The sequence below is a fragment of the Somniosus microcephalus genome, unplaced genomic scaffold (assembly GCF_052327205.1).
Source record: "Somniosus microcephalus isolate GS21.2 unplaced genomic scaffold, FLI_Smic_1.0 unresolved_chr9, whole genome shotgun sequence".
Classification (NCBI taxonomy): domain Eukaryota; kingdom Metazoa; phylum Chordata; class Chondrichthyes; order Squaliformes; family Somniosidae; genus Somniosus; species Somniosus microcephalus.
The window spans coordinates 9,390,619-9,413,536 of record NW_028225187.1 but is presented as its reverse complement, the minus strand read 5'-3'; the positions used below and the strand labels follow the sequence as shown (position 1 = coordinate 9,413,536).

Here is a 22,918-nt window from a genome sequence, read left to right as displayed (position 1 = left end):
TGCTTCATTGTAAGGGTTGTGTATCTTTGGAGTTTTCTAACGCAGAGGGCTGTGGTGGTTCAGTCGTTGAGTACATTCCTAACTGAGATGGATATGTACATTACGGAAATCAAGGTATATGGGGCAAGGTCGGTAACTTTCAGTTGAGGTAGAGGATCAGGCATGATCTTATTGAATGGCGGAGCATGATCGAGGGCCGCATGGCCAAATCCTGCTCCTATTTCTTATGATCTAATGTAGCGATTTAGGCCGGCGGTGTTGAGAACTGTGGCTCGTCTGCCTTAGTTCATTAAATAAGCATCGCAGTAGGAAGCAGCATCAACTGGAAGATGGCTGCGCGGAAGACGTGCATTTTCTTCAATGGGTCGCAAAATAAAATATTTTCGACGGTTAAAATTGCTTTGACGGTTCCAAGAGCGTTAAATAACGTAGTATTCTCCTTTGGCTTAGGCCTCTCGTAATGTCATAATGGGGTGAAGTGCTTTTTATACTTTCTGCTTGAAACTTTGTTTGATTGTAGCTTTGAATCTCGGCAGAGGAACCGAAAGGCAGCAGTTCAAATTAAGTAAGAAGCGATCATTTGGGACGACGTCCTCGGTGCCGTAGTCGGCAGGATTCGAACCTCCGCGGGGAAACACCCAATGGATTTCTAGTCCATCGCCTTAACCACTCGGCCACGACTACCCGGACAGTGGTTTGGACCCACGCTGCTTCTCATTTGCTTCGAAATCGGTGCCTCTGCTGTGAACACTCTGGCACATAATCACATGGGTTCATGTGGAATAATTCCAATTGCAAACAATTTCGTGTCTGTCTCTGTGGCGCAATGGGCCAGCGCGTTCGGCTGTTAACTGAAAGGTTGGTGGTTCGAGCCCACCCAGAGACGTGAGTAACTTTTAATCTTTGCAAACTCATCTATTGTTTAAAAATGGAGTCTTTGATTCCGTGAAATGAACAGTGGTGAGCATACTGCTGCTGCCTTCCTGTTTCCAATGGGAACAATCGCTTCATCGATCAGTCTTCTGCCAGGCAGCATGGATATTCTACATCCCTTATACCAATACTCCAAGTGCAGCGTTCTTGCATTAAAATCCAGCAGGAAAATCGGCCACAGTGGATAATCCATTCTGAAAACCCTTTTCTACACTTTCCTCAGGTTTACACATACATGGATTAGAATGGAAAGCTTGCAACTATTACAATTGCCAGAGAACTGCAGCTTCCTTGCATCGCCCTGCACCCTGATCACATGACAACAACCAACCAATCACATAGAGCGGCGCGAGAACACCCCCATTGAATGTGTCCAATCAGGGCCTGAGGATTGAACTGCTCTGTCACATGCAGTTCCAGTAAGTTGGAGGACTCAGCTGTGACCGGATGACTTGTTGCTGTCGCTAGCGCCGCGGCCGAGAAGCGAGCAGCCCCTGCAATCTCTTGTTTTCAGCCAAATGCTAGAGGTATGAATTTCTAATGACAAAATCTTTGACGCTAACTGATTTGGTTGCTGTATTTGAATGCGGTTTAGTGCCTCGCACGGGCCTTGTGATTTTCTTTTTGCGTGCGGTTTGCAGTGTGTGATCGCTTAACATTTTGCGACTGAAATTAAATGCAATATCTGATTCAAATTGCTGCTTCATATGGCGTTCGGTCAAATTGAGGAAATTCGACACTACGAACGGGATTCAAATCGCCTTTTCTCTTGTGTGCTGCTTTTGTCCCTTTGTATGGCCGCGTGCCTCAGGGAATGTGGTTGGAGAATAAATCTTTGGCTGCATTGTTTTTCCTGCTGGTTGTCCATCCAGCTAAACATAGTTTTCTGTGGTGAAATGAATTCAGCAGACGCTACGAAGGAAGAACATATAAATTCTTTCATGGCTTGACTGGGCGGATACTGAGAGGTTGTTTACCCTGCCTGTGGAGCCCGAACTAGGGGTCAAAGTTTCAGAATAAGGGGCCGGCCATTTAAGATTGAGATGAGGAGAAATTGCTTCATTGTAAGGGTTGTGTATCTTTGGAGTTTTCTAACGCAGAGGGCTGTGGTGGTTCAGTCGTTGAGTACATTCCTAACTGAGATGGATATGTACATTACGGAAATCAAGGTATATGGGGCAAGGTCGGTAACTTTCAGTTGAGGTAGAGGATCAGGCATGATCTTATTGAATGGCGGAGCATGATCGAGGGCCGCATGGCCAAATCCTGCTCCTATTTCTTATGATCTAATGTAGCGATTTAGGCCGGCGGTGTTGAGAACTGTGGCTCGTCTGCCTTAGTTCATTAAATAAGCATCGCAGTAGGAAGCAGCATCAACTGGAAGATGGCTGCGCGGAAGACGTGCATTTTCTTCAATGGGTTGCAAAATAAAATATTTTCGACGGTTAAAATTGCTTTGACGGTTCCAAGAGCGTTAAATAACGTAGTATTCTCCTTTGGCTTAGGCCTCTCGTAATGTCATGAAGTGCTTTTTATTACTTTCTGCTTGAAACTTTGTTTGATTGTAGCTTTGAATCTCGGCAGAGGAACCGAAAGGCATCAGTTCAAATTAAGTAAGAAGCGATCATTTGGGACGACGTCCTCGGTGCCGTAGTCGGCAGGATTCGAACCTCCGCGGGGAAACACCCAATGGATTTCTAGTCCATCGCCTTAACCACTCGGCCACGACTACCCGGACAGTGGTTTGGACCCACGCTGCTTCTCATTTGCTTCGAAATCGGTGCCTCTGCTGTGAACACTCTGGCACATAATCACAAGGGTTCATGTGGAATAATTCCAATTGCAAACATTTTCGTGTCTGTCTCTGTGGCGCAATGGGCCAGCGCATTCGGCTGTTAACTGAAAGGTTGGTGGTTCGAGCCCACCCAGAGACGTGAGTAACTTTTAATCTTTGCAAACTCATCTATTGTTTAAAAATGGAGTCTTTGATTCCGTGAAATGAACAGTGGTGAGCATACTGCTGCTGCCTTCCTGTTTCCAATGGGAACAATCGCTTCATCGATCAGTCTTCTGCCAGGCAGCATGGATATTCTACATCCCTTATACCAATACTGCAAGTGCAGCGTTCTTGCATTAAAATCCAGCAGGAAAATCGGCCACAGTGGATAATCCATTCTGAAAACCCTTTTCTACACTTTCCTCAGGTTTACACATACATGGATTAGAATGGAAAGCTTGCAACTATTACAATTGCCAGAGAACTGCAGCTTCCTTGCATCGCCCTGCACCCTGATCACATGACAACAACCAACCAATCACATAGAGCGGCGCGAGAACACCCCCATTGAATGTGTCCAATCAGGGCCTGAGGATTGAACTGCTCTGTCACATGCAGTTCCAGTAAGTTGGAGGACTCAGCTGTGACCGGATGACTTGTTGCTGTCGCTAGCGCCGCGGCCGAGAAGCGAGCAGCCCCTGCAATCTCTTGTTTTCAGCCAAATGCTAGAGGTATGAATTTCTAATGACAAAATCTTTGACGCTAACTGATTTGGTTGCTGTATTTGAATGCGGTTTAGTGCCTCGCACGGGCCTTGTGATTTTCTTTTTGCGTGCGGTTTGCAGTGTGTGATCGCTTAACATTTTGCGACTGAAATTAAATGCAATATCTGATTCAAATTGCTGCTTCATATGGCGTTCGGTCAAATTGAGGAAATTCGACACTACGAACGGGATTCAAATCGCCTTTTCTCTTGTGTGCTGCTTTTGTCCCTTTGTATGGCCGCGTGCCTCAGGGAATGTGGTTGGAGAATAAATCTTTGGCTGCATTGTTTTTCCTGCTGGTTGTCCATCCAGCTAAACATAGTTTTCTGTGGTGAAATGAATTCAGCAGACGCTACGAAGGAAGAACATATAAATTCTTTCATGGCTTGACTGGGCGGATTCTGAGAGGTTGTTTACCCTGCCTGTGGAGCCCGAACTAGGGGTCAAAGTTTCAGAATAAGGGGCCGGCCATTTAAGATTGAGATGAGGAGAAATTGCTTCATTGTAAGGGTTGTGTATCTTTGGAGTTTTCTAACGCAGAGGGCTGTGGTGGTTCAGTCGTTGAGTACATTCCTAACTGAGATGGATATGTACATTACGGAAATCAAGGTATATGGGGCAAGGTCGGTAACTTTCAGTTGAGGTAGAGGATCAGGCATGATCTTATTGAATGGCGGAGCATGATCGAGGGCCGCATGGCCAAATCCTGCTCCTATTTCTTATGATCTAATGTAGCGATTTAGGCCGGCGGTGTTGAGAACTGTGGCTCGTCTGCCTTAGTTCATTAAATAAGCATCGCAGTAGGAAGCAGCATCAACTGGAAGATGGCTGCGCGGAAGACGTGCATTTTCTTCAATGGGTCGCAAAATAAAATATTTTCGACGGTTAAAATTGCTTTGACGGTTCCAAGAGCGTTAAATAACGTAGTATTCTCCTTTGGCTTAGGCCTCTCGTAATGTCATAATGGGGTGAAGTGCTTTTTATACTTTCTGCTTGAAACTTTGTTTGATTGTAGCTTTGAATCTCGGCAGAGGAACCGAAAGGCAGCAGTTCAAATTAAGTAAGAAGCGATCATTTGGGACGACGTCCTCGGTGCCGTAGTCGGCAGGATTCGAACCTCCGCGGGGAAACACCCAATGGATTTCTAGTCCATCGCCTTAACCACTCGGCCACGACTACCCGGACAGTGGTTTGGACCCACGCTGCTTCTCATTTGCTTCGAAATCGGTGCCTCTGCTGTGAACACTCTGGCACATAATCACATGGGTTCATGTGGAATAATTCCAATTGCAAACAATTTCGTGTCTGTCTCTGTGGCGCAATGGGCCAGCGCGTTCGGCTGTTAACTGAAAGGTTGGTGGTTCGAGCCCACCCAGAGACGTGAGTAACTTTTAATCTTTGCAAACTCATCTATTGTTTAAAAATGGAGTCTTTGATTCCGTGAAATGAACAGTGGTGAGCATACTGCTGCTGCCTTCCTGTTTCCAATGGGAACAATCGCTTCATCGATCAGTCTTCTGCCAGGCAGCATGGATATTCTACATCCCTTATACCAATACTCCAAGTGCAGCGTTCTTGCATTAAAATCCAGCAGGAAAATCGGCCACAGTGGATAATCCATTCTGAAAACCCTTTTCTACACTTTCCTCAGGTTTACACATACATGGATTAGAATGGAAAGCTTGCAACTATTACAATTGCCAGAGAACTGCAGCTTCCTTGCATCGCCCTGCACCCTGATCACATGACAACAACCAACCAATCACATAGAGCGGCGCGAGAACACCCCCATTCAATGTGTCCAATCAGGGCCTGAGGATTGAACTGCTCTGTCACATGCAGTTCCAGTAAGTTGGAGGACTCAGCTGTGACCGGATGACTTGTTGCTGTCGCTAGCGCCGCGGCCGAGAAGCGAGCAGCCCCTGCAATCTCTTGTTTTCAGCCAAATGCTAGAGGTATGAATTTCTAATGACAAAATCTTTGACGCTAACTGATTTGGTTGCTGTATTTGAATGCGGTTTAGTGCCTCGCACGGGCCTTGTGATTTTCTTTTTGCGTGCGGTTTGCAGTGTGTGATCGCTTAACATTTTGCGACTGAAATTAAATGCAATATCTGATTCAAATTGCTGCTTCATATGGCGTGCGGTCAAATTGAGGAAATTCGACACTACGAACGGGATTCAAATCGCCTTTTCTCTTGTGTGCTGCTTTTGTCCCTTTGTATGGCCGCGTGCCTCAGGGAATGTGGTTGGAGAATAAATCTTTGGCTGCATTGTTTTTCCTGCTGGTTGTCCATCCAGCTAAACATAGTTTTCTGTGGTGAAATGAATTCAGCAGACGCTACGAAGGAAGAACATATAAATTCTTTCATGGCTTGACTGGGCGGATACTGAGAGGTTGTTTACCCTGCCTGTGGAGCCCGAACTAGGGGTCAAAGTTTCAGAATAAGGGGCCGGCCATTTAAGATTGAGATGAGGAGAAATTGCTTCATTGTAAGGGTTGTGTATCTTTGGAGTTTTCTAACGCAGAGGGCTGTGGTGGTTCAGTCGTTGAGTACATTCCTAACTGAGATGGATATGTACATTACGGAAATCAAGGTATATGGGGCAAGGTCGGTAACTTTCAGTTGAGGTAGAGGATCAGGCATGATCTTATTGAATGGCGGAGCATGATCGAGGGCCGCATGGCCAAATCCTGCTCCTATTTCTTATGATCTAATGTAGCGATTTAGGCCGGCGGTGTTGAGAACTGTGGCTCGTCTGCCTTAGTTCATTAAATAAGCATCGCAGTAGGAAGCAGCATCAACTGGAAGATGGCTGCGCGGAAGACGTGCATTTTCTTCAATGGGTTGCAAAATAAAATATTTTCGACGGTTAAAATTGCTTTGACGGTTCCAAGAGCGTTAAATAACGTAGTATTCTCCTTTGGCTTAGGCCTCTCGTAATGTCATAATGGGGTGAAGTGCTTGTTATACTTTCTGCTTGAAACTTTGTTTGATTGTAGCTTTGAATCTCGGCAGAGTAACCGAAAGGCAGCAGTTCAAATTAAGTTAAAACCGATCATTTGGGACGACGTCCTCGATGCCGCAGTCGGCAGGATTCGAACCTGCGCGGGTAAACCCCGATGGATTTCTAGTCCATCGCCTTAACCACTCGGCCACGACTACCCTGACAGTGGTTTGGCCCCACGCAGCTTCTCATTTGCTTCGAAATCGGTGCCTCTGCTGTGAACACTCTGGCACATAATCACATGGGTTCATGTGGAATAATTTCAATTGCAAACATTTTCGTGTCTGTCTCTGTGGCGCAATGGGCCAGCGCGTTCGGCTGTTAACTGAAAGGTTGGTGGTTCGAGCCCACCCAGAGACGTGAGTAACTTTAAATTTTTGCAAACTCATCTATTGTTTAAAAATGGAGTCTTTGATTCCGTGAAATGAACAGTGGTGAGCATACTGCTGCTGCCTTCCTGTTTCCAATGGGAACAATCGCTTCATCGATCAGTCTTCTGCCAGGCAGCATGGATATTCTACATCCCTTATACCAATACTCCAAGTGCAGCGTTCTTGCATTAAAATCCAGCAGGAAAATCGGCCACAGTGGATAATCCATTCTGAAAACCCTTTTCTACACTTTCCTCAGGTTTACACATACTTGGATTAGAATGGAAAGCTTGCAACTATTACAATTGCCAGAGAACTGCAGCTTCCTTGCATCGCCCTGCACCCTGATCACATGACAACAACCAACCAATCACATAGAGCGGCGCGAGAACACCCCCATTGAATGTGTCCAATCAGGGCCTGAGGATTGAACTGCTCTGTCACATGCAGTTCCAGTAAGTTGGAGGACTCAGCTGTGATCGGATGACTTGTTGCTGTCGCTAGCGCCGCGGCCGAGAAGCGAGCAGCCCCTGCAATCTCTTGTTTTCAGCCAAATGCTAGAGGTATGAATTTCTAATGACAAAATCTTTGACGCTAACTGATTTGGTTGCTGTATTTGAATGCGGTTTAGTGCCTCGCACGGGCCTTGTGATTTTCTTTTTCCATGCGGTTTGCAGTGTGTGATCGCTTAACATTTTGCGACTGAAATTAAATGCAATATCTGATTCAAATTGTTGCTTCATATGGCGTTCGGTCAAATTGAGGAAATTCGACACTACGAACGGGATTCAAATCGCCTTTTCTCTTGTGTGCTGCTTTTGTCCCTTTGTATGGCCGCGTGCCTCAGGGAATGTGGTTGGAGAATAAATCTTTGGCTGCATTGTTTTTCCTGCTGGTTGTCCATCCAGCTAAACATAGTTTTCTGTGATGAAATGAATTCAGCAGACGCTACGAAGGAAGAACATATAAATTCTTTCATGGCTTGACTGGGCGGATTCTGAGAGGTTGTTTACCCTGGCTGTGGAGCCCGAACTAGGGGTCAAAGTTTCAGAATAAGGGGCCGGCCATTTAAGATTGAGATGAGGAGAAATTGCTTCATTGTAAGGGTTGTGTATCTTTGGAGTTTTCTAACGCAGAGGGCTGTGGTGGTTCAGTCGTTAAGTACATTCCTAACTGAGATGGATATGTACATTACGGAAATCAAGGTATATGGGGCAAGGTCGGTAACTTTCAGTTGAGGTAAAGGATCAGCCATGATCTTATTGAATGGCGGAGCATGATCGAGGGCTGCATGGCCAAATCCTGCTCCTATTTCTTATGATCTAATGTAGCGATTTAGGCCGGCGGTGTTGAGAACTGTGGCTCGTCTGCCTTAGTTCATTAAATAAGCATCGCAGTAGGAAGCAGCATCAACTGGAAGATGGCTGCGCGGAAGACGTGCATTTTCTTCAATGGGTTGCAAAATAAAATATTTTCGACGGTTAAAATTGCTTTGACGGTTCCAAGAGCGTTAAATAACGTAGTATTCTCCTTTGACTTAGGCCTCTCGTAATGTCATAATGGGGTGAAGTGCTTGTTATACTTTCTGCTTGAAACTTTGTTTGATTGCAGCTTTGAATCTCGGCAGAGAAACCGAAAGGCAGCAGTTCAAATTAAGTAAAAACCGATCATTTGGGACGACGTCCTCGGTGCCGCTGTCGGCAGGATTCGAACCTGCGCGGGTAAACCCCAATGGATTTCTAGTCCATCGCCTTAACTACTCAGCCACGACTACCCTGACAGTGGTTTGGACCCACGCAGCTTCTCATTTGCTTCGAAATCGGTGCCTCTGCTGTGAACACTCTGGCACATAATCACATGGGTTCATGTGGAATAATTCCAATTGCAAACATTTTCGTGTTTTCTCTGTGGCGCAATGGGCCAGCGCGTTCGGCTGTTAACTGAAAGGTTGGTGGTTCGAGTCCACCCAGAGACGTGAGTAACTTTAAATTTTTGCAAACTCATCTATTGTTTAAAAATGGAGTCTTTGATTCCGTGAAATGAACAGCGGTGAGCATACTGCTGCTGCCTTCCTGTTTCCAATGGGAGCAATCGCTTCATCGATCAGTCTTCTGCCAGGCAGCATGGATATTCGACATCCCTTATACCAATACTCCAAGTGCAGCGTTCTTGCATTAAAATCCAGCAGGAAAATCGGCCACAGTGGATAATCCATTCTGAAAACCCTTTTCTACACTTTCCTCAGGTTTACACATACATGGATTAGAATGGAAAGCTTGCATCTATTACAATTGCCAGAGAACTGCAGCTTCCTTGCATCGCCCTGCACCCTGATCACATGACAACAACCAACCAATCACATAGAGCGGCGCGAGAACACCCCCATTGAATGTGTCCAATCAGGGCCTGAGGATTGAACTGCTCTGTCAGATGCAGTTCCAGTAAGTTGGAGGACTCAGCTGTGACCGGATGACTTGTTGCTGTCGCTAGCGCCGCGGCCGAGAAGCGAGCAGCCCCTGCAATCTCTTGTTTTCAGCCTAATGCTAGAGGTATGAATTTCTAATGACAAAATCTTTGACGCTAACTGATTTGGTTGCTGTATTTGAATGCGGTTTAGTGCCTCGCACGGGCCTTGTGATTTTCTTTTTGCGTGCGGTTTGCAGTGTGTGATCGCTTAACATTTTGCGACTGAAATTAAATGCAATATCTGATTCAAATTGTTGCTTCATATGGCGTTCGGTCAAATTGAGGAAATTCGACACTGCGAACGGGATTCAAATCGCCTTTTCTCTTGTGTGCTGCTTTTGTCCCTTTGTATGGCCGCGTGCCTCAGGGAATGTGGTTGGAGAATAAATCTTTGGCTGCATTGTTTTTCCTGCTGGTTATCCATCCAGCTAATCATAGTTTTCTGTGGTGAAATGAATTCAGCAGACGCTACGAAGGAAGAACATATAAATTCTTTCATGGCTTGACTGGGCGGATTCTGAGAGGTTGTTTACCCTGGCTGTGGAGCCCGAACTAGGGGTCAAAGTTTCAGAATAAGGGGCCGGCCATTTAAGATTGAGATGAGGAGAAATTGCTTCAATGTAAGGGTTGTGTATCTTTGGAGTTTTCTAACGCAGAGGGCTGTGGTGGTTCAGTCGTTGAGTACATTCCTAACTGAGATGGATATGTACATTACGGAAATCAAGGTATATGGGGCAAGGTCGGTAACTTTCAGTTGAGGTAGAGGATCAGCCATGATCTTATTGAATGGCGGAGCATGATCGAGGGCCGCATGGCCAAATCCTGCTCCTATTTCTTATGATCTAATGTAGCGATTTAGGCCGGCGGAGTTGAGAACTGTGGCTCGTCTGCCTTAGTTCATTAAATAAGCATCGCAGCAGGAAGCAGCATCAACTGGAAGATGGCTGCGCGGAAGACGTGCATTTTCTTCAATGGGTTGCAAAATAAAATATTTTCGACGGTTAAAATTGCTTTGACGATTCCAAGAGCGTTAAATAACGTAGTATTCTCCTTTGGCTTAGGCCTCTCGTAATGTCATAATGGGGTGAAGTGCTTGTTATACTTTCTGCTTGAAACTTTGTTTGATTGCAGCTTTGAATCTCGGCAGAGAAACCGAAAGGCAGCAGTTCAAATTAAGTAAAAACCGATCATTTGGGACGACGTCCTCGGTGCCGCAGTCGGCAGGATTCGAACCTGCGCGGGAAAACCCCAATGGATTTCTAATCCATCGCCTTAACCACTCGGCCACGACTACCCTGACAGTGGTTTGGACCCACGCAGCTTCTCATTTGCTTCGAAATCGGTGCCTCTGCTGTGAACACTTTGGCACATAATCACATGGGTTCATGTGGAATAATTCCAATTGCAAACATTTTCGTGTCTGTCTCTGTGGCGCAATGGGCCAGCGCGTTCGGCTGTTAACTGAAAGGTTGGTGGTTCGAGCCTAACCAGAGACGTGAGTAACTTTAAATTTTTGCAAACTCATCTATTGTTTAAAAATGGAGTCTTTGATTCCGTGAAATGAACAGTGGTGAGCATACTGCTGCTGCCTTCCTGTTTCCTATGGGAACAATCGCTTCATCGATCAGTCTTCTGCCAGGCAGCATGGATATTCTACATCCCTTATACCAATACTCCAAGTGCAGCGTTCTTGCATTAAAATCCAGCAGGAAAATCGGCCACAGTGGATAATCCATTCTGAAAACCCTTTTCTACACTTTCCTCAGGTTTACACATAATTGGATTAGAATGGAAAGCTTGCAACTATTACAATTGCCAGAGAACTGCAGCTTCCTTGCATCGCCCTGCACCCTGATCACATGACAACAACCAACCAATCACATAGAGCGGCGCGAGAACACCCCCATTGAATGTGTCCAATCAGGGCCTGAGGATTGAACTGCTCTGTCACATGCTGTTCCAGTAAGTTGGAGGACTCAGCTGTGACCGGATGACTTGTTGCTGTCGCTAGCGCCGCGGCCGAGAAGCGAGCAGCCCCTGCAATCTCTTGTTTTCAGCCAAATGCTAGAGGTATGAATTTCTAATGACAAAATCTTTGACGCTAACTGATTTGTTTGCTGTATTTGAATGCGGTTTAGTGCCTCGCACGGGCCTTGTGATTTTCTTTTTGCGTGCGGTTTGCAGTGTGTGATCGCTTAACATTTTGCGACTGAAATTAAATGCAATATCTGATTCAAATTGTTGCTTCATATGGCGTTCGGTCAAATTGAGGAAATTCGACACTACGAACGGGATTCAAATCGTCTTTTCTCTTGTGTGCTGCTTTTGTCCCTTTGTATGGCCGCGTGCCTCAGGGAATGTGGTTGGAGAATAAATCTTTGGCTGCATTGTTTTTCCTGCTGGTTGTCCATCCAGCTAAACATATTTTTCTGTGGTGAAATGAATTCAGCAGACGCTACGAAGGAAGAACATATAAGTTCTTTCATGGCTTGACTGGGCGGATTCTGAGAGGTTGTTTACCCTGGCTGTGGAGCCCGAACTAGGGGTCAAAGTTTCAGAATAAGGGGCCGGCCATTTAAGATTGAGATGAGGAGAAATTGCTTCATTGTAAGGGTTGTGTATCTTTGGAGTTTTCTAATGCAGAGGGCTGTGGTGGTTCAGTCGTTGAGTACATTCCTAACTGAGATGGATATGTACATTACGGAAATCAAGGTATATGGGGCAAGGTCGGTAACTTTCAGTTGAGGTAGAGGATCAGCCATGATCTTATTGAATGGCGGAGCATGATCGAGGGCCGCATGGCCAAATCCTGCTCCTATTTCTTATGATCTAATGTAGCGATTTAGGCCGGCGGTGTTGAGAACTGTGGCTCGTCTGCCTTAGTTCATTAAATAAGCATCGCAGCAGGAAGCAGCATCAACTGGAAGATGGCTCCGCGGAAGACGTGCATTTTCTTCAATGGGTTGCAAAATAAAATATTTTCGACGGTTAAAATTGCTTTGACGGTTCCAAGAGCGTTAAATAACGTAGTATTCTCCTTTGGCTTAGGCCTCTCGTAATGTCATAATGGGGTGAAGTGCTTGTTATACTTTCTGCTTGAAACTTTGTTTGATTGTAGCTTTGAATCTCGGCAGAGAAACCGAAAGGCAGCAGTTCAAATTAAGTAAAAACCGATCATTTGGGACGACGTCCTCGGTGCCGCAGTCGGCAGGATTCGAACCTGCGCGGGGAAACCCCAATGGATTTCTAGTCCATCGCCTTAACCACTCGGCCACGACTACCCTGACGGTGGTTTGGACCCACGCAGCTTCTCATTTGCTTCGAAAGCGGTGCCTCTGCTGTGAACACTCTGGCGCATAATCACATGGGTTCCTGTGGAATAATTCCAATTGCAAACATTTTCGTGTCTGTCTCTGCGGCGCAATGGGCCAGCGCGTTCTTGCTGTTAATTGAAAGGTTGGTGGTTCGAGCCCACCCAAAGACTTGAGTAACTTTTAATTTTTGCAAACTCATCTATTGTTTAAAAATGGAGTCTTTGATTCCGTGAAATGAACAGTGGTGAGCATACTGCTGCTGCCTTCCTGTTTCCAATGGGAACAATCGCTTCATCGATCAGCCTTCTGCCAGGCAGCATGGATATTCTACATCCCTTATACCAGTACTCCAAGTGCAGCGTTCTTGCATTAAATTCCAGCAGGAAAATCGGCCACAGTGGATAATCCATTCTGAAAACCCTTTTCTACACTTTCCTCAGATTTACACATACAAGGATTAGAATGGAAAGCTTGCAACTATTAAAATTGCCAGAGAACTGCAGCTTCCTTGCATCGCTCTGCACCCTGATCACATGACAACAACCAACCAATCACATAGAGCGGCGCGAGAACACCCCCATTGAATGTGTCCAATCAGGGCCTGAGGATTGAACTGCTCTGTCACATGCAGTTCCAGTAAGTTGGAGGACTCAGCTGTGAGCGGATGACTTGTTGCTGTCGCTAGCGCCGCGGCCGAGAAGCGAGCAGCCCCTGCAATCTCTTGTTTTCAGCCAAATGTTAGAGGTATGAATTTCTAATGACAAAATCTTTGACGCTAACTGATTTGGTTGCTGTATTTGAATGCGGTTTACTGCCTCGCACGGGCCTTGTGATTTTCTTTTTGCGTACGGTTTGCAGTGTGTGATCGCTTAACATTTTGCGACTGAAATTAAATGCAATATCTGATTCAAATTGTTGCTTCATATGGCGTTCGGTCAAATTGAGGAAATTCGACACTACGAACGGGATTCAAATCGCCTTTTCACTTGTGTGCTGCTTTTGTCCCTTTGCATGGCCGCGTGCCTCACGGAATGTGGTTGGAGAATAAATCTTTGGCTGCATTGTTTTTCCTGCTGGTTGTCCATCCAGCTAAACATAGTTTTCTGTGGTGAAATGAATTCAGCAGACGCTACGAAGGAAGAACATATAAATTCTTTCATGGCTTGACTGGGCGGATTCTGAGAGGTTGTTTACCCTGGCTGTGGAGCCCGAACTAGGGGGCAAAGTTTCAGAATAAGGGGCCGGCCATTTAAGATTGAGATGAGGAGAAATTGCTTCATTGTAAGGGTTGTGTATCTTTGGAGTTTTCTAACGCAGAGGGCTGTGGTGGTTCAGTCGTTGAGTACATTCCTAACTGAGATGGATATGTACATTACGGAAATCAAGGTATATGGGGCTAGATCGGTAATTTTCAGTTGAGGTAGAGGATCAGCCATGATCTTATTGAATGGCCGAGAATGATCGAGGGCCGCATGGCCAAATCCTGCTCCTATTTCTTATGATCTAATGTACCGATTTAGGCCGGCGGTGTTGAGAACAGTGGCTCGTCTGGCTTAGTTCATTAAATAAGCATCGCAGTAGGAAGCAGCATCAACTGGAAGATGGCTGCGCGGAAGACGTGCATTTTCCTCAATGGGTTGCAAAATAAAAAAATTTTCGACGGTTAAAATTGCTTTGACGGTTTCAAGAGCGTTAAATAACGTAGTATTCTCCTTTGGCTTAGGTCTCTCGTAATGTCACAATGGGGTGAAGTGCTTGTTATACTTTCTGCTTGAAACTTTGTTTGATTGCAGCTTTGAATCTCGGCAGAGGAACCGAAAGGCAGCAGTTCAAATTGAGTAAAAAGCGATCATTTGGGACGACGTCCACGGTGCCGTAGTCGGCAGGATTCGAACCTGCGCGGGAAAACCCCAATAGATTTCTAGTCCATCGCCTTAACCACTCGGCCACGACTACCCTGACAGTGGTTTGGACCCACGCAGCTTCTCATTTGCTTCGAAATCGGTGCCTCTGCTGTGAACACTCTGGCACATAATCACATGGGTTCATGTGGAATAATTCCAACTGCAAACATTTTCGTGTCTGTCTCTGTGGTGCAATGGGCCAGTGCGTTCGGCTGTTAACTGAAAAGTTGGTGGTTCGAGCCCACCCAAAGACGTGAGTAACTTTTAATTTTTGCAAACTCATCTATTGTTTAAAAATGGAGTCTTTGATTCCGTGAAATGAACAGTGGTGAGCATACTGCTGCTGCCTTCCTGTTTCCAATGGGAACAATCGCTTCATCGATCAGTCTTCTGCCAGGCAGCATGGACATTCTACATCCCTTATACCAATACTCCAAGTGCAGCATTCTTGCATTAAAATCCAGCAGGAAAACGGCCACAGTGGATAATTCATTCTTAAAACACTTTTCTACACTTTCCTCAAGTTTACACATACATGGATTAGAATGGAAAGCTTGCAACTATTACAATTGCCATAGAACTGCAGCTTCCTTGCATCGCTCTGCACCCTGATCACATGACAGCAACCAATCAATCACATAGAGCGGCGCGAGAACACCCCCATTGAATGTGTCCAATCAGGGCCTGAGGATTGTACTGCTCTGTCACATGCAGTTCCAGTCCGTTGGAGGACTCAGCTGTGAGCGGATGACTTGTTGCTGTCGCTAGCGCCGCGGCCGAGAAGCGAGCAGCCCCTGCAATCTCTTGTTTTCAGCCAAATGCTAGAGGTATGAATTTCTAATGACAAAATCTTTGACGCTAACTGATTTGGTTGCTGTATTTGAATGCGGTTTAGTGCCTCGCACGGGCCTTGTGATTTTCTTATTGCGTACGGTTTGCAGTGTGTGATCGCTTAACATTTTGCGACTGAAATTAAATGCAATATCTGATTCAAATTGTTGCTTCACATGGCGTTCGGTCAAATTGAGGAAATTCGACACTACGAACGGGATTCAACTCGCCTTTTCTCTTGTGTGCTGCTTTTGTCCCTTTGTATGGCCGCGTGCCTCAGGGAATGTGGTTGGAGAATAAATCTTTGGCTGCATTGTTTTTCCTGCTGGTTGTCCATCCAGCTAAACATAGTTTTCTGTGGTGAAATGAATTCAGCAGACGCTACGAAGGAAGAACATATAAATTCTTTCATGGCTTGACTGGGCGGATTCTGAGAGGTTGTTTACCCTGGCTGTGGAGCCCGAACTAGGGGGCAAAGTTTCAGAATAGGGGGCCGGCCATTTAAGATTGAGATGAGGAGAAATTGCTTCATTGTAAGGGTTGTGTATCTTTGGAGTTTTCTAACGCAGAGGGCTGTGGTGGTTCAGTCGTTGAGTACATTCCTAACTGAGATGGATATGTACATTACGGAAATCAAGGTATATGGGGCTAGGTCGGTAATTTTCAGTTGAGGTAGAGGATCAGCCATGATCTTATTGAATGGCCGAGAATGATCGAGGGCCGCATGGCCAAATCCTGCTCCTATTTCTTATGATCTAATGTACCGATTTAGGCCGGCGGTGTTGAGAACAGTGGCTCGTCTGGCTTAGTTCATTAAATAAGGATCGCAGTAGGAAGCAGCATCAACTGGAAGATGGCTGCGCGGAAGATGTGCATTTTCCTCAATGGGTTGCAAAATAAAATATTTTCGACGGTTAAAATTGCTTTGACGGTTTCAAGAGCGCTAAATCACGTAGTTTTCTCCCGTGGCCTCGGCCTCTCGTAATATCGTGATTTAATAATGGAATGAAGTGTTTGTTATACTTTCTGCTTGAATTGTTGTTTGATTGCAGCTGAATCTCGGCAAAGGAACCGAAAGGCAGCAGTTCAAATTAATAAAAACGGATCATTTGCGACGACGTCCTCGTTACCGTAGTCGGCCGGATTCAAACCTGCGCGTAAAAACTACACTAGATTTTTAGTCCATCACCTTAACCACTCAGCCACGACTACCTGGATGGTAGGTTGAACCCACGCAGCTTCTCATTTGCTGCGAAATCGGTGCCTCTGCTGTGAACGCCCTGGCACATAATCACATGGGTTCATGTGGAATAATTCCAATTGCAAACATGTCCGTGTCTGTCTTCGTGGCGCAATGGGCCAGCACGTTCGGCTGTTAATTGAACTGTTGAGTGGTTCGAGCCCATCCAGGAGCGTGAGTAGCTTTTAATTTTTGCAAACTTATCTATTGTTTAAAAATGGAGCCTTTGATTCTGTGAAATGAACAGTGGTGAGCATACTGCTGCTGCCTTCCTGCTTCCAATGGGAACAATCGCTTCATCGATCAGTCTTCTGCCAGGCAGCATGGATATTCTACATCCCTTATACCAATACTTCAAGTGCAGCGTTCTTGCATTAAAATCCAGCAGGAAAATCGGCCACAGTGGATAATCCATTCTGAAAACCCTTTTCTACACTTTCCTCAGGTTTACACATGCATGGATTAAAATGGAAAGCTTGCAACTATTACAATTGCCAGAGAACTTCAGCTTCCTTGTATCGCTCTGCACCCTGATAACATGACAACAACCAACCAATCACATAGAGCGGCGCGAGAACACCCCCATTGAATGTGTCCAATCAGGGCCTGAGGATTGAACTGCTCTGTCACATGCAGTTCCAGTACGTTGGAGGACTTTGCTGTGAGCGGATGACTTGTTGCTGTCGCTAGCGCCGCGGCCGAGAAGCGAGCAGCCCCTGCAATCTCTTGTTTCCAGCCAAATGCCAGAGGTATGAATTTCTAATGACAAAATCTTTGACGCTAACTGATTAGGTTGCTGTATTTGAATGCGGTTTAGTGCCTCGCACGGGCCTTGTGATTTTCTTTTTGCGTACGGTTAGCAGTGTGTGATCGCTTAACATTTTACGACTGAAATTAAATGCAATATCTCATTCAAACTGTTGCTTCATATGGCGTTCGGTCAAATTGAGGAAATTCGACACTACGAACGGGATTCAAATCGCCTTTTCTCTTGTGTGCTGCTTTTGTCACTTTGTATGGCCGCGTGCCTCAGGGAATGTGGTTGGAGAATAAATCTTTGGCTGCATTGTTTCTCCTGCTGGTTGTCCATCCAGCTAAACATAGTTTTCTGTGGTGAAATGAATTCAGCAGACGCTACGAAGAAGGAACATATAAATTTTTTCATGTCTTGACTGGGCGGATTCTGAGAGGTTGTTTACCCTGGCTGTGGAGCCCGAACTAGGGGTCAAAGTTTCAGAATAAGGGGCCGGCCATTTAAGATTGAGATGAGGAGAAATTGCTTCATTGTAAGGGTTGTGTATCTTTGCAGTTTTCTAACGCAGAGGGCTGTGGTGGTTCAGTCGTTGAGTACATTCCTACCTGAGATGGATATGTACATTACGGAAATCAAGGTATATGGGGCTAGGTCGGTAATTTTCAGTTGAGGTAGAGGATCAGCCATGATCTTATTGAATGGCGGAGCATGATCGAGGGCCGCATGGCCAAATCCTGCTCCTATTTCTTATGATCTAATGTACCGATTTAGGCCGGCGGTGATGAGAACTGTGTGCTCGTCTGCCTTACTTCATTAAATAAGCATCGCAGTAGGAAGCAGCATCAACTGGAAGATGGCTGCGCGGAAGACGTGCATTTTCTTCAATGGGTTGCAAAATAAAATATTTTCGACGGTTAAAATTGCTTTGACGGTACCAAGAGTGTTAAATAACGTATTATTCTCTTTTGGCTTAGGTCTCTCGTAATGTCATAATGGGGTGAAGTGCTTGTTATACTTTCTGCTTGAAACTTTGTTTGATTGTAGCTTTGAATCTCGGCAGAGGAACCGAAAGGCAGCAGTTCAAATTAAGTAAAAACCGATCATTTGGGACGACGTCCTCGGTGCCGTATTCGGCAGGATTCGAATCTGCGCGGGGAAACACCCAATGGATTTCTAGTCCATCGCCTTAACCACTCGGCCACGACTACCCTGACAGTGGTTTGGACCCACGCAGCTTCTCATTTGCTTCGAAATCGGTGCCTCTGCTGTGAACACTCTGGCACATAATCACATGGGTTCATGTGGAATAATTCCAATTGCAAACATTTGCGTGTCTGTCTCTGTGGCGCAATGGGCCAGCGCGTTCGGCTGTTAATTGAAAGGTTGGTGGTTCGAGCCCACCCAGAGACGTGAGTAACTTTTAATTTTTGCAAACTCATCTATTGTTTAAAAATGGAGTCTTTGATTCCGTGAAATGAACAGTGGTGAGCATACTGCTGCTGCCTTCCTGTTTCCAATGGGAACAATCGCTTCATCGATCAGTCTTCTGCCAGGCAGCATGGATATTCTACATCCCTTATACCAATACTCCAAGTGCAGCGTTCTTGCATTAAAATCCAGCAGGAAAATCGGCCACAGTGGATAATTCATTCTGAAAACACTTTTGTACACTTTCCTCAAGTTTACACATACATGGATTAGAATGGAAAGCTTGCAACTATTACAATTGCCAGAGAACTGCAGCTTCCTTGCATCGCTCTGCACCCTGATCACATGACAGCAACCAATCAATCACATAGAGCGGCGCGAGAACACCCCCATTGAATGTGTCCAATCAGGGCCTGAGGATTGAACTGCTCTGTCACATGCAGTTCCAGTCCGTTGGAGGACTCAGCTGTGAGCGGATGACTTGTTGCTGTCGCTAGCGCCGCGGCCGAGAAGCGAGCAGCCCCTGCAATCTCTTGTTTTCAGCCAAATGCTAGAGGTATGAATTTCTAATGACAAAATCTTTGACGCTAACTGATTTGGTTGCTGTATTTGAATGCGGTTTAGTGCCTCGCACGGGCCTTGTGATTTTCTTATTGCGTACGGTTTGCAGTGTGTGATCGCTTAACATTTTGCGACTGAAATTAAATGCAATATCTGATTCAAATTGTTGCTTCACATGGCGTTCGGTCAAATTGAGGAAATTCGACACTACGAACGGGATTCAAATCGCCTTTTCTCTTGTGTGCTGCTTTTGTCCCTTTGTATGGCCGCGTGCCTCAGGGAATGTGGTTGGAGAATAAATCTTTGGCTGCATTGTTTCTCCTGCTGGTTGTCCATCCAGCTAAACATAGTTTTCTGTGGTGAAATGAATTCAGCAGACGCTACGAAGAAGGAACATATAAATTTTTTCATGTCTTTACTGGGCGGATTCTGAGAGGTTGTTTACCCTGGCTGTGGAGCCCGAACTATGAATCAAAGTTTCAGAATAAGGGGCCGGCCATTTAAGATTGAGATGAGGAGAAATTGCTTCATTGTAAGGGTTGTGTATCTTTGCAGTTTTCTAACGCAGAGGGCTGTGGTGGTTCAGTCGTTGAGTACATTCCTACCTGAGATGGATATGTACATTACGGAAATCAAGGTATATGGGGCTAGGTCGGTAATTTTCAGTTGAGGTAGAGGATCAGCCATGATCTTATTGAATGGCCGAGAATGATCGAGGGCCGCATGGCCAAATCCTGCTCCTATTTCTTATGATCTAATGTACCGATTAAGGCCGGCGGTGTTGAGAACAGTGGCTCGTCTGGCTTAGTTCATTAAATAAGCATCGCAGTAGGAAGCAGCATCAACTGGAAGATGGCTGCGCGGAAGACGTGCATTTTCCTCAATGGGTTGCAAAATAAAATATTTTCGACGGTTAAAATTGCTTTGACGGTTTCAAGAGCGTTAAATCACGTAGTTTTCTCCTGTGGCCTCGGCCTCTCGTAATGTCGTGATTTAATAATGGGATGAAGTGTTTGTTATACATTCTGCTTGAATTGTTGTTTGATTGCAGCTGAATCTCGGCAAAGGAACCGAAAGGCAGCAGTTCAAATTAATAAAAACGGATCATTTGGGACGACGTCCTCGTTACCGTAGTCGGCCGGATTCAAACCTGCGCGTAAAACTACAACAGATTTTTAGTCCGTCACCTTAACCACTCAGCCACGACTACCTGGATGGTAGGTTGAACCCACGCAGCTTCTCATTTGCTGCGAAATCGGTGCCTCTGCTGTGAACGCCCTGGCACATAATCACATTGGTTCATGTGGAATAATTGCAATTGCAACCATTTTCGTGTCTGTCTTCGTGGCGCAATGGGCCAGCACGTTCGGCTGTTAATTGAACTTTTGAGTGGTTCGAGCCCATCCAGGAACGTGAGTAGCTTTTAATTTTTGCAAATTTATCTATTGTTTAAAAATGGAGTCTTTGATTCTGTGAAATGAACAGTGGTGAGCATACTGCTGCTGCCTTCCTGCTTCCAATGGGAACAATCGCTTCATCGATCAGTCTTCTGCCAGGCAGGCTGGATTTTCTGCTTCCCTTATATACCAATATACCAAGTGCAGCGTTCTTGCATTAAAATCTAGCAGGAAAATCGGCCACAGTGGATAATCCATTCTGAATACCCTTTTCTACACTTTCCTCAGTTTTACACATACATGGATTAGAATGGAAAGCTTGAAACAATAACAATTGCCAGAGAACTTCAGCTTCTTTGTATCGCTCTGCAACCTGATCACGTGACAACAACCAACCAATAACATAGAGCGGTGCGAGAACACCCCCATTGAATGTGTCCAATCAGGGCCTGAGGATTGAACTGTTCCATCACAAACAGTTCCAGTACGTTGGAGGACTCAGCTGTGAGCGGATGACTTGTTCCTGTCGCTGGCGCCACGGCCGAGAAGCGAGCAGCCCCTGCAATCTCTTGTTTTCAGCCAAATGCTAGAGCTATGAATTTCTAATGACAAAATCTTTGACGCTAACTGATTTGTTTGCTGTATTTGAATGCGGTTTAGTGCCTCGCACGGGCCTTGTGATTTTCTTTTTGTGTACGGTTTGCAGTGTGTGATTGCTTAACATTTTGAGACTGAAATTAAATGCAATCTCTGATTCAAATTGTTGTTTCATATGGCTTTCGGTCAAATTGAGGAAATTCGACACTACGAATGGGATTCAAATCGCCTTTTCTCTCTTGTGCTGCTTTTGTCCCTTTGTATGGCCCCGTGCTTGTCACAAAATCTTGGACGCGAGCTGGTTTGTTTACTGTGTTTGAACATTAATAAATAGATACAAAAGGAAAATACTGTGGATGATGGAAATCTGAAATAAAAAAAGAAAATGCTGGAAATACTCAGCAGTTCAGGCAGAATCTGTAGAGAGAGAAACAGTGTTAACGTTTCAGGTTGAAGACCCTTCGTCAAAACTGCAATAAGCTGGAGACCGATGTTTCTTGGAACACACCGATTGTAAATTTAATTAATAATTTATCCCAAAATCAACAGCACGAATAAAACAGATCATTAACACATTGTTGCTTGTGGGACATTTTATGCGCAACTAGGCTGCAGCCTTTCCAACATCACAACAATAACTTCGCTTCAAAATGCTTCATTGGTTGTAAAGCGCTCTGGGACATCTTGAGGAGCTGAAAGGCACTAAGGCAATGCAAGTGTGATCAGAGCGTGCGAGCATGAGGGGAAACATTGCAAGTTGACAACAAATAATATCATGACATCCGTCGGCAGAATGTCAGTGAGAGGAAAGATGTCGTGTTTGAGGGAAGAAATAAAAAATGGTAGAAAGAAAGATAATCATTTCCATAGGGACATATTGCAGAATGTTGCCAATTGTTATAATAAAATTCAGAGCATAGCCGGCACATTTGATCTTCCTTCTACTGCTCTCACAACTGAACTATTCCTGCCGCATTGAGATTGAAATTTACCATTAGTATAAGAGGAGAGAATATTAGGGGATATTTGCCCTCCTAATCAAAAGTTCCTCAGACTAATGGAATTTAAACAACATCTGACCCTCATCCTGATCATGGAGACCAGCTCACCACCTGTTTATAGATAATGAATATTCCCTTAACCTTGTCTTAATGTAAAGTTCACTGTCTTGCTAGGTCAGGTTGAGAATATATTCTTGTAATATTGAACCGATTGGAGTGCAGGAGCAGATGGGATCCGCTGTTCAACCGGGAAGTTTGGTCGGGCGAACGGGGAAGCGGCTGAGAGATGGTGGGTTTGAGAGTGGCAGCAAGCATGGCGCGGTCAATAGATTGTAAATAATGGAAGAAATGTTTAACCGAGGCCTGAGACGCTGGAACTCATAAAATAACGTTTTGCTGAAAATGACGGTGTTAAAAACAATATTTGGAAATGCGGGGTATTGAACCCAAGAATTCATACATGCATGCACTCTATCACTGAGTTACAGCCTCAGCAGATGTTTTGCTGTGATGTAGGACAGAAGGACCGGCAGTATTATTTTTCTAATCTCCCTTTGTGTTCCAAGTCTGTG

The 22,918-nt window shown here is 45.2% G+C and overlaps 14 non-coding genes across 14 annotated transcripts; 5 read left to right on the top strand and 9 right to left on the bottom strand.

The window, feature by feature from the left end:
• Positions 1-601: 601 nt before the first annotated feature.
• trnas-aga (transfer RNA serine (anticodon AGA)) lies at positions 602-684 on the bottom strand. Its single transcript has one exon. It is a non-coding gene; the product is annotated as a tRNA-Ser (tRNA).
• Positions 685-812: 128 nt separating this feature from the next.
• trnan-guu (transfer RNA asparagine (anticodon GUU)) lies at positions 813-886 on the top strand. Its single transcript has one exon. It is a non-coding gene; the product is annotated as a tRNA-Asn (tRNA).
• Positions 887-2,582: 1,696 nt separating this feature from the next.
• Positions 2,583-2,665, bottom strand: trnas-aga (transfer RNA serine (anticodon AGA)). The gene has a single exon. It is a non-coding gene; the product is annotated as a tRNA-Ser (tRNA).
• Positions 2,666-2,793: 128 nt separating this feature from the next.
• On the top strand, positions 2,794-2,867 carry trnan-guu (transfer RNA asparagine (anticodon GUU)). The gene has a single exon. It is a non-coding gene; the product is annotated as a tRNA-Asn (tRNA).
• Positions 2,868-4,570: 1,703 nt separating this feature from the next.
• trnas-aga (transfer RNA serine (anticodon AGA)) lies at positions 4,571-4,653 on the bottom strand. Its single transcript has one exon. It is a non-coding gene; the product is annotated as a tRNA-Ser (tRNA).
• Positions 4,654-4,781: 128 nt separating this feature from the next.
• trnan-guu (transfer RNA asparagine (anticodon GUU)) lies at positions 4,782-4,855 on the top strand. The gene has a single exon. It is a non-coding gene; the product is annotated as a tRNA-Asn (tRNA).
• A 1,703-nt stretch (positions 4,856-6,558) lies between these two features.
• On the bottom strand, positions 6,559-6,640 carry trnas-aga (transfer RNA serine (anticodon AGA)). The gene has a single exon. It is a non-coding gene; the product is annotated as a tRNA-Ser (tRNA).
• Positions 6,641-6,768: 128 nt separating this feature from the next.
• On the top strand, positions 6,769-6,842 carry trnan-guu (transfer RNA asparagine (anticodon GUU)). Its single transcript has one exon. It is a non-coding gene; the product is annotated as a tRNA-Asn (tRNA).
• Positions 6,843-10,531: 3,689 nt separating this feature from the next.
• Positions 10,532-10,613, bottom strand: trnas-aga (transfer RNA serine (anticodon AGA)). The gene has a single exon. It is a non-coding gene; the product is annotated as a tRNA-Ser (tRNA).
• Positions 10,614-12,518: 1,905 nt separating this feature from the next.
• trnas-aga (transfer RNA serine (anticodon AGA)) lies at positions 12,519-12,600 on the bottom strand. Its single transcript has one exon. It is a non-coding gene; the product is annotated as a tRNA-Ser (tRNA).
• Positions 12,601-14,507: 1,907 nt separating this feature from the next.
• trnas-aga (transfer RNA serine (anticodon AGA)) lies at positions 14,508-14,589 on the bottom strand. The gene has a single exon. It is a non-coding gene; the product is annotated as a tRNA-Ser (tRNA).
• Positions 14,590-16,498: 1,909 nt separating this feature from the next.
• Positions 16,499-16,580, bottom strand: trnaf-aaa (transfer RNA phenylalanine (anticodon AAA)). The gene has a single exon. It is a non-coding gene; the product is annotated as a tRNA-Phe (tRNA).
• Positions 16,581-18,698: 2,118 nt separating this feature from the next.
• Positions 18,699-18,772, top strand: trnan-guu (transfer RNA asparagine (anticodon GUU)). Its single transcript has one exon. It is a non-coding gene; the product is annotated as a tRNA-Asn (tRNA).
• Positions 18,773-20,480: 1,708 nt separating this feature from the next.
• trnaf-aaa (transfer RNA phenylalanine (anticodon AAA)) lies at positions 20,481-20,561 on the bottom strand. Its single transcript has one exon. It is a non-coding gene; the product is annotated as a tRNA-Phe (tRNA).
• Positions 20,562-22,918: the final 2,357 nt, after the last annotated feature.